Raw genomic sequence first — 10,000 nt, forward strand, 5'->3', positions numbered from 1 at the left:
AACTAATGTGACATTTTGACCCATAGGGGTTTTTTTGTCTTTTTTTCCCTCAAGTATTGTAGTTAAACCCTTACCTGTACAGGAGTTGTTCCTCGTTTCCATGACAGATGAGTTAATGATTTCCATTCTTTTTGAAATGAGTTCACAAATATGAGTGGCAGAATTAGCTTCTTTAAGTCCAAGGTACTCTGAGTTATGTCTGGCACAAGCGAACCATATTTTTCCATGGTCAAACTCGGTTGTAAGTCCATAGGCAAAGTTAAGATTACAGTATAGCTTGCCTTACTTGACAGACTCAAAGCAGAACTAGCTACATTATTCAGACTTGAAATTCACTTTCAGATGGAAGCCTAAATGCACACAAAAGAAAGAATTCCACAAAAGTGTTGATTGAGAATTTCTGGACACAAAATACGTTCTAGCAAACCACTGCTGATTCAAAAAAAAACCAGCTGTAACTCCAATAAATCATTTTGTGGTTTGAATCAAGCATTTTTCATCCCTTTATTCAGCATGTAGCATGCAGATTAATGGATATGCTTCAGTAACTTCGACAGTGTGTGTTCACTGAACAATTGGACCACCAAACAAGGGCTTCTTCGGTCTATTCTCACATCAATGAGACACTCAAAAGAGTTCCAGATTACTCCTTTCTCCAACTCCACTCACAAGAGTTCGCTCCGAGTTGTAGACATTTATCTGACATGACTGATAAATTTGGGCAATTATTCTCCCTCTCTCTGGAGATCCACTTTGGCCCTTGCAACTGTAGATCAATTGAATAATATTATAAGACACAGTGTGCATGGACAGCTAGAAGAATCAATGTAGTCAAAGAAGTTTAAAAGCTCTTTAGTCAGTTGGAAGTAGAGAGTAGAGCAGGCATCACTTTAAGTTAGGGAGGTATCTACGTTTCTCAGTACAAGTTTAAGCTTTGATTTCCATAATTGCATACATAAAACTACACTCATGCAACGTGTACGAATGGCTGCTACTGTACTTGCACACACAGGCAGATTACCTACCCACTTCTTTGCTCCTGCAGTGTCTGCATATATTTGGCACTTAGGGTCATTGCGTAGGCAGTTTTGTAATTCTGGCACACGTTGCAATTATTCAAGCAAGAAGTCCTACTACTGAAGAAACAGAAGCATAGCCTCTTTCAGGAAAATCAAAGGGGAAGTATGTTTTTTCTGATTCTTGTAAGTTGTTAATTGCAGCAGAAGGAGGACCACACATTGAAGCTGACTCCATGTTTCAGGAGGGATCTCCAAACTAGGGGCAGAAGGGAGAATCTGAAGGGTGTCTGAAGCAGCCACAACACAGCACACAGCAAGTGTCTGACTAGGAAGGCATTCACGGCATTTCTAGAGCACAAAGTCACAAAACCTCCAACCACTTACATGTCGTCAGGATTCTGCAGGTGTCAGATTGGACTTCTGAGGTCTGAAAGACTTTGACACTCCATTCATCCTTCTTCTGGTCACTGTAAACAGCAGGTGAAGCTTCGGAGACAATGTTGAGATACAATGCTTCCTTGTCACACACAGCCTACCTCAAAATAGAAATTTCTTTCTTGGTTCAATGCTAGAAGGTGACCACTGAGTTTCAATGTGGTGCAAAGGAAGTTCTTTCTGAAAGAGTTGTCATCTATTATTATTTCATCCTCAGGCAATAAACTTGTGGATGCATGTGTTTGTGGTGCATGTGTTTTCATAAGCATACTTGCAAGGGAGAAAAATCAAACTGTATAGAGTATATTATATGTCTAGTCCATGCAATACACTTTCAGATTTTATTGTAAATTTTAGGGACTTACTGTCAATCTTCTCAAACTTTCTGTGCTTTCTTCCAGTCATTCTGGGAAATTTACTATGACATAGGCCTAAACAGAGCCCAATGTGCCTCATGTACCAGGTGAAAGTAGTATTTTCCACAGGTATCCAGTTTGCTTGTGGAAGCTCCTTATGTTCTGATGAAGCTGCATTGCTCTGAGATCTATCTCCATGTGGGGTCTACAGCTTTGGAACTGGCCAGCTGTCACAGTAAGATGCTTATAGATCCCTCCTGAGTGTGCATCCTAAAGCGCTGAATCTGTGTGTATTTGTAGGAATGAATGTAACCCACTTAAATTTATAGCATAGATCACAGCATCTGAGCCTCTATATATAGCTCAAGCAGTTCACCGAATTCGTATGTTGCTTTAAATGACAGGAACTCAGTAGCTGAAAAAAACAGTCTTGTATTCTTTCATAAGGGTTATCAGGCAAAACAAAAGTAGTCACTTAGTTGTAGTAATCTCCTCTACTAATTTTTCAAATTCTGACAAAAATATTTTGGCTCTGGAATACACACATGCACATGCACACACACTATGATATTAGTGTTCTGTTGTTAATACATCTTTCAATATCTGCATTTTATTATATAATTTGCTGTAGTTCTCACTTTGTCACAAAATTCCCATTAACATAGATGGGAGTTTTGCAAAGAGATCAAGGACCAGATATTGCTGCATCTTTTAACTTTTAACTATGGCACGATTCCAGAAAGAACCATATACATTTTCAAAACATGTCCTCTAGTAAAATAAATGTGTAGCAAATGCGACTACGTAACAATGATATAATGCTAAATACAGTGTGAGACATAAAAATATATAAATAAGAAGAGTGTATGCTATTTTTGTTCACTGTGGCTGCTAAGCATTAAGTATTTCTCCTTATTTACTACAGATTTCTGAAAATCCTACTGTATAGTAAGATCTTAAAAAAACCCACGAACACCACAGACACTTAAAAGATGCTTTAGAAAATCGAGCAGGATAGCTTTAGAGAAAACTTTTGAGAAACAAAGTCTCATAGTACACGTAAAGATTAGCAAATAGGTTTCATAGGACAGGAGAGGTGCCCGAGGACTGGAGAAAGGCCAATGTCACTCCAGTCTTCAAAAAGGGCAAGAAGGATGACCCAGGGAACTACAGGCCGGTCAGCCTCACCTCCATCCCTGGAAAGGTGATGGAGCAGCTTATCCTGGAGGTCATCATCAAGCAACTGGAGGAAAAGAAGGTTATCAGGAGTAGTCAGCATGGATTCACCAAGGGGAAATCACGCCTGAAAAATCTAATAGCTTTCTAAGGTGTCATGACTGGATGGGTAGATGAGGGGAGAGCCGTGGATGTTGTCTACCTCGACTTCAGCAAGGCTTTCGACACTGTCTCCCATAACATCCTCCTAGGGAAGCTGAGGAAGTGTGGGCTGGATGAGTGGTCGGTGAGGTGGATAGAGAACTGGCTGAATGGCAGAGCTCAGAGGGCTGTCATCAGCGACACTGAGTCTAGTTGGAGGCTGGTAACTAGTGGTGTCCCCCAGGGGTCAGTACTGGGCCCAGTCTTGTTTAACTTCTTCATCAATGACCTGGATGAAGAGTTAGAATGTACCCTCAGCAAGTTTGCTGACGACAAAAAACTGGGAGGTATGGTGGATACACCAGAAGGCTGTGCTGCCATTCATTGAGACCTGGAAAGTTGGGCAGAAGAGGAACGTGATGAGGTTCACCAAGGGCAAGTGCAGAGTCCTGCACCTGGGGAGAAACAACCACATGCATCAGTACAGGCTTGGGGTGGACCTGCTGGAGAGCAGCCCTGTGGAGAGGGACCTGGGTATCCTGGTGGACGACAGGTTGACCATGAGCCAGCAGTGTGCCCTGGCTACCAAGAAAGCTAACGGGATCCTGGGATGCATTAGGAGGAGTATGGCCAGCAGGTCGAGGGAGGTTCTCCTTCCCCTCTACACTGCCCTAGTGATGCCCCATTTGGAGTACTGTGTCCATTTCTGGGCTCCCCACTTCAAGAAATATGAGGAGCTGCTGGAGAGAGTCCAGCAGAGGGTTACGAGGATGGTGAGGGTACTGGAGCATCTCTCCTACGAGGAGAGGCTGAGGGAGCTGGGCTTGTTTAGCCTGAAGAAGAGAAGGCTGCGAGGGGACCTTATAAATGATTATAAATATCTCAAGGGCGGGTGTCAGGAGGATGGGGCCAAGCTCTTTTCAGTAGTGCCCAGCGACAGGACAAGGGGCAATGGGCACAAACTGAAGCATAGGAAGTTCTGTCTGAATATGAGGAAGAACTTCTTGCCTCTGAGGGTGACGGAGCACTGGAACAGGCTGCCCAGGGATGTTGTGGAGTCTCCTTCTCTGGAGATATTCAAGAGCCGCCTGGACAAGGTCCTGTGCAGCCTGCTGTAGGTGACCCTGCTTCGGCAGGGGCGTTGGGCTAGATGACCCACAGAGGTCCCTTCCAACCACTAGCATTCTGTGATTCTGTGATTCTGTGATTCTGTGATTCTGTGACTCCTCATGTCATGCCCTCTAGTGCTTTCATCATCTTTGTTGCCCTCCTTTGGATACGTTATAATATTTTTATATCCTTCTTATACTGTGGAGCCTAAAACTGCACGCAGCCCTTGAGGTGAGGACGCACCCATGAGGAGCATATGGGGAAAATCTCTTCTTTTAACCGGTTAGCTGTGCTGTGCTTAGCACTCCCACAAATACACCATGTCCTTTTGGCCTCCAAGGGCACATTGTTGACTTGCATTGAGCTTACCATCAACCACCCAGCTACCTGTATGCTTTTAGGCACTTAAATACTTCGACTTGTCGGCCTCTAAGAACTGAACCGAGGACATGGAGAGAGCACTGGCCCTTGGCCTCAGCCTCTCCCTGCTGCTGAAGTCCGGCCAGGGGGCTGTGTGTTCGGCGCATGGCCCGGCTCGCAAGTGTTTCCTTGTCACACACATCTCCTGATGCTTTTCACTGTCTGCTGTGGGTCAGGACCAAAGGAAAAGGTTAGGGCAAGAGAAATGAGGGACAATCCTGACAATGAAGGCATCGTTATAGGTATAACTGACTTCACATCTTCCTGAAGAGAGCAAGATTCATTGAGTTGTCTTGCAACTCGAATCTTAATGTGTTAACCCTCATCCCTGTGTAGAGTTCTGTCAGCCCACTGCATTGGACTTAAAGTGAGTTCCTACTGTTTGCATATAATTTTTGGATCAGCTACTTTTCAGGTATTTTCCGTTCTAAAATGGAAAAAAGTGCAGGTATGGTAAGATATCATGCCATTTAAACACAAATGGCTGAATATTTCCTGGATAGCTCATAGGCTAATAATCACATTCCCCTGTAGTAAGAATTTTTTGTGTAAGTAAGGGGCAGGGAGTTGGACTGCCATCAACATCTGCAAATTGTTTGAAACTCGGAATGTCACTGTCCTGTATTTCCATTTTAAAACGACTTTTCCTGGATCGTTTGTAGAAGGATGTTCATTCACAGAGGAGTCTAATGATACAATGCTTCTTTGCTGTGCATTCAAAAGGCTCTCTTTGTGGAGGATCTTCACTGATTAATTTCCAAAATGATTAGCTATATGGAAAACCTTTCAAAGTGCAATGCAGAGTTGCAGTCAGGAGTCCTTGTGCAAAGAAAAAAAAAGTTTCAGCAATTCTCACTGATTGAAATATGCTGTCTTGGACCTATATCATCGTTTAGTAAACCTCTATTTTTCTGCCATAAGTACACATAAAAATGCCACAGGCAGTCTCACATAATTTTTCCTACAAGGTATTAGCATCTAAAAATACACCTTATTCATTAATCACGTTCATGTAGTAGCTGTTTTCATCCCTATCTTTAAGCGTTGTACAATAAGGCATGAAGAAGTTAAGTGACTTATTTACAGAGGTGCTATGGGCATGTGAAACTATAAAATTTGAATATCTATACCATAATTACCTGTCTGCTGTTCCAGACAAAAAAAAAACACTGCAGAAAATTAACACTCAGTAGTTTGAAGAAATACTTGTCTTAACATACTCTTTTACTGAATGTATCTGAGGTTGAACATGCCAATAGAGTTTTATAGCAAAAAATGACATATAAAACACGGAAAAGAAAACATATTGAAATAGTTTTCTACAATGGGGGAAAAAAGGTTTTGAATAGTTATTCCATTTCCCAGTTTTCAAAGGTTCTGCATTAAATGAAAAACCTCACTCAGTAGCTCCTGCATTTGCCTGTTTCTGGTGTTAATTATCTTTTGTTTGCCCTTGATAATCCCGAGGTTGGTATGCAGATAATGAAGGCTGCAGAATCATCTCAAAGTGTAAAAAACAATGGCATTGTCAGTTCTGCATCACAACACTTTATAAATTATGAATGTTATCCACATTAAGGAGAATGGTAGACTTTTAAAATTACTTCCATGAATAGATTTAATTACATGTATTATTACATTTCATTTTATTAAGTGCATCTTAGTAGTTATTAGGGCAAATGAACATGCTCTTTCAATTACATAATAACATTAGAACTAAAAGTTATGCATTGACACTCCCCAATGCATAATGCAGCTTTGTATATTAATCATCCCAAACAATATTTTCAGTTTAGATGAAGACAATTATTACCTATTGAATAATAACTTTGTTATTGATTTATTGCAATTCAGCTCAAAGAATGATTTTTTATATAAAAGCTTTGATTCTTTTCTGGATAGTTTAATAATTTCTAACTCTGAGAAAAAACATGAGAGTCTTTTGATTACTCTCTTTTATTAATCTAATTACAATAAGACAAAGTTTATCATATATTTCATTTTTAAATATTCTGGGTAAGACAATGTAGCACTTTTTCAGCATATACCAATTAATTTAAAAGAACATTTGTTAATTTTACTTTTAACAAATGGTAATTATTTACATGATGTTGTTTTTAAGTTACATTTTAATTGTCTTGAACAGTTCCAGTGGTCAGATCCATGGATTGTCATGCTGCCTTTTATTTCAAGAAAAGGCACTCATGTAAGTAGATATGTAATATTTAGGGCAGCGTCTAAGAAGAATAGCAAAAGCATCTGACACTGGCCCACTGACCCAAGTGGCAATATTTGAACTCTCACTCTAAGTGAGAGAAGGATTGAGACTTTGCACAGGACAGACGTGTGGCAGCCATGTATTTTAAACATCTGCAGAGCAATTTTTGACACTGGTACTTTCAGATACTTTTGCAGTATCGGATTTTTATTTAGCTGTATTATATGCATTGGTTGCAGCCCTTATAAATGTATTTCTTTCATTTAAGTTGTCCAGATAACTATGTCTCACTGTTTCCAGTATTTCTAATAGTTTGTGTTAATTAGATCTGACAATGCACATACTGATCTACTGTTATTTACTTTAACATAACTGGTAAAATTTTTCAGCATGATTACTTAAAAGATAATCATTCAATCATTAAAAATGCAATTTTTACAGTGTCAGCAATTTTTATTTAGACGAGGAAGAGACTATTCTCGTTTATTGTATTTTCCTATATTGATTAAAGTTTGAGTTTAACACACTTGAGGTCAGTATCATTGTCTAATTGTGTCACCTTACAAAATGTTGGAACATGTTGGACTGATGTTTTCAGGGAGCAGTTAGTGACTCATCAGTAAAGTGACAAAAATAGATAAGAGACACTTCTGGTATTATTCATACGAGCTACAGATCACAGTCAATAAATCAGCTTTGAAAGTGAATACAAATCACTCTAAATTTGTTGGTCTAAATATTAAAATGCTAACACACATCTCCTTTATGATATGAGTGTTGAACATGCGATATGATCTACTTGATTCAGCAAGAAAAGTGTATGAATGTGCAATATTACATACTCCTAGAAAATACAAAAAAAGTGCATTTTAATTTAATGTATTTTCACATGGGAACACAGTACACTGTGAGTATTTAAATGTTCTTTGTGCTGTTTAAAAACAACTTTTTCCTCATGTAGTCTACCTTATGTTTCCTACTAGATGGGGTAGAATTTATGAGTACGACCTGCAGAAAGACTCTGGAAATGTCTCTAACAGTCAACATTTAGAATCAGCAAATGTTCTAATTGGTCATTTCATGGGAGTGTGTAGTCAGTGTAATTAGACATTGTTTGTATTAGCCGTGTATTGGGTAACATGAAATGACTAGGTGATCCTTTCTGGTCTAATGTTATTAACTAATCAAAGTAAGTTAGAATCTTTATCACCGTTACATCGGATTAAAAATGACTGGAACTAATATACATGCAGTTGACAAAATAACTAGCCTTCTCAGTTCCAATTAGTCCTCAATTAAACTGTATCAGCAGTGGTGTCAGACTTACAGCTACACTAAATTGTCTTAGAATCTGTCTGATTCCTTTAATTCTCCCTCTTGCCAGTAAGAGAGTTGCAGACATGAAAGTGTTAACAGTTCCTTTGAAATTACGCCTATTTAAGAAGAAAAATCATATTACTTTCTTAATCTTTCTAATTCTGTTCTCATAAGATGATCTTGGATTTGTTCCTTTAGCACACAGACTCTTTAGTGCAGTCCTGATTTCTGTATTAATGAATTGAGAAGATGACGTCAGGCTCTTCGGTAAGTGCTATAAACTCAGTCATACGATTTTTACAGTAAGATATCATGTGTAAAAAAAAACCCCAATATTTTATCCTCTCTAACATCAATGTTTCTTTGAAAAGTAATAGTTGGATGTTATGTAGGTAGCACACAAAAGACCACGTAGCAGTTTCTAATTTACCTTTTGATCATCACAAGAAAAATTTCTACTGGGAAATGAAAGCCAAACATAATTCACTAAAATTACACTGAATGCCCACTAATCAATACAGATAAATCTAGAGTTTGTTGTTAAATCGATCCTCTCCTTTCTAGAGATATACTGTCTTGATTGTTTTAGGGATAATTATTTCACAGGGAATTTTTACGATGATTAGTAGAAACGAGACAACAGTAAACTTGACTCGGAGCCATTGAATTACTGTGCTGCAGAGTGCATTTGTCTCTTCTAGTTTGAAGCTTAGCGATATCAATACTGATTTATATCAGTTCATGTGATGATGTTTTCCTGAGAGAAATGAAATGAAGCTGATTCCATTTCAGAAATGAACAGCCTCTGTGTTTGTTTTTCTTTTATAAAATTGTCAGCTCTTGCCAATATAAATACTCACTGATGCAGACTTTCCCTTTCTGCTTTTATCACTGAGGTTAATTCCTTGACATACATCATATTGAAAAAGTCCAGATAAACTTTGGAGAAATAGAAAAAATGTTTAGACTAGGAAGACAAAGGTTGAACTAAAGGATTACTTAAAATGGTGTTACTGAACTATTGCTATACATATGAAAATGCAATTTAAATATCAAAGATACAGAACGTCAGAAGTTTTCTGCTTCAGTTTCCATTTGTATATTAAGATCTTTGTAAGCCTGCATGATTTTAACAGAACATATACCGTAAGTCAATACAGCATTTAAAAACATAAAGAGGGAAAGGAAAAGACAGAGGGAGGGATGAGTTTCTGTGGATGAAATAGGTGCAATTTCTTGCAGTATTCTATCAAAGTGAAATTGAATTGCAGCACGTTAGTCAGAAAAATAGACTATACTGCATTTTAGTTAGCATGATAAAGTGTATACAGTATGTGTGAATGAATAAAGGATAATAGATATAAAGCTTGAACTTTTGCATTGTGTATTCAGTCATCTAAACTTTTCATTAGTAAGGATATACTGAATTATGTAATCCAGAGAACATCCTTGGTAGAGAGTCTTTTAATGCAAGCAATCTAATTGGCAATAGTTACAATTCTGTGCAAAAAGAAATAATTCTCTAGTGAATAACATAATAAAAAAGTGTTTGTTTTTCCCCCTTAAATTATCATTAAGACTTAATGTCTAATACAATGAATTTCTTTCATTTAACATCAATTTTGGTAGTATGTGCTTCTAAATGAGCGCTTAATATTAATTCTAACACCTTTTCAAGGAACAAGGAAATAAAGTTTTTAGTATTTATAAGAAGAATATATATTCCGCAATTGCTTATTAGCTGACTGTTATAAAAGTGAAAATCTAGTTTAAATTATCACTTCAGAAGCATATCATTTACTGCACTT

General features: G+C 38.1%; 1 long non-coding RNA gene across 2 annotated transcripts in view; it reads left to right on the forward strand.

The window, feature by feature from the left end:
• LOC142362261 (uncharacterized) overlaps nt 1–10,000 on the forward strand; it is an 18,322-nt gene that overhangs the window by 4,351 nt on the left and 3,971 nt on the right. The window contains exons 1-2 of one of the 2 annotated variants that reach the window (XR_012764882.1): nt 6,802–6,863; nt 8,391–8,459. This is a non-coding gene — a long non-coding RNA (uncharacterized LOC142362261). Of the gene's footprint in view, nt 1–6,801; nt 6,864–8,390; nt 8,460–10,000 lie in introns of those variants that run through there. The other variant, XR_012764883.1, reaches the window with a different exon arrangement.

The sequence above is a fragment of the Opisthocomus hoazin genome, chromosome 8 (genome assembly GCF_030867145.1).
Source record: "Opisthocomus hoazin isolate bOpiHoa1 chromosome 8, bOpiHoa1.hap1, whole genome shotgun sequence".
NCBI lineage: Eukaryota > Metazoa > Chordata > Aves > Opisthocomiformes > Opisthocomidae > Opisthocomus > Opisthocomus hoazin.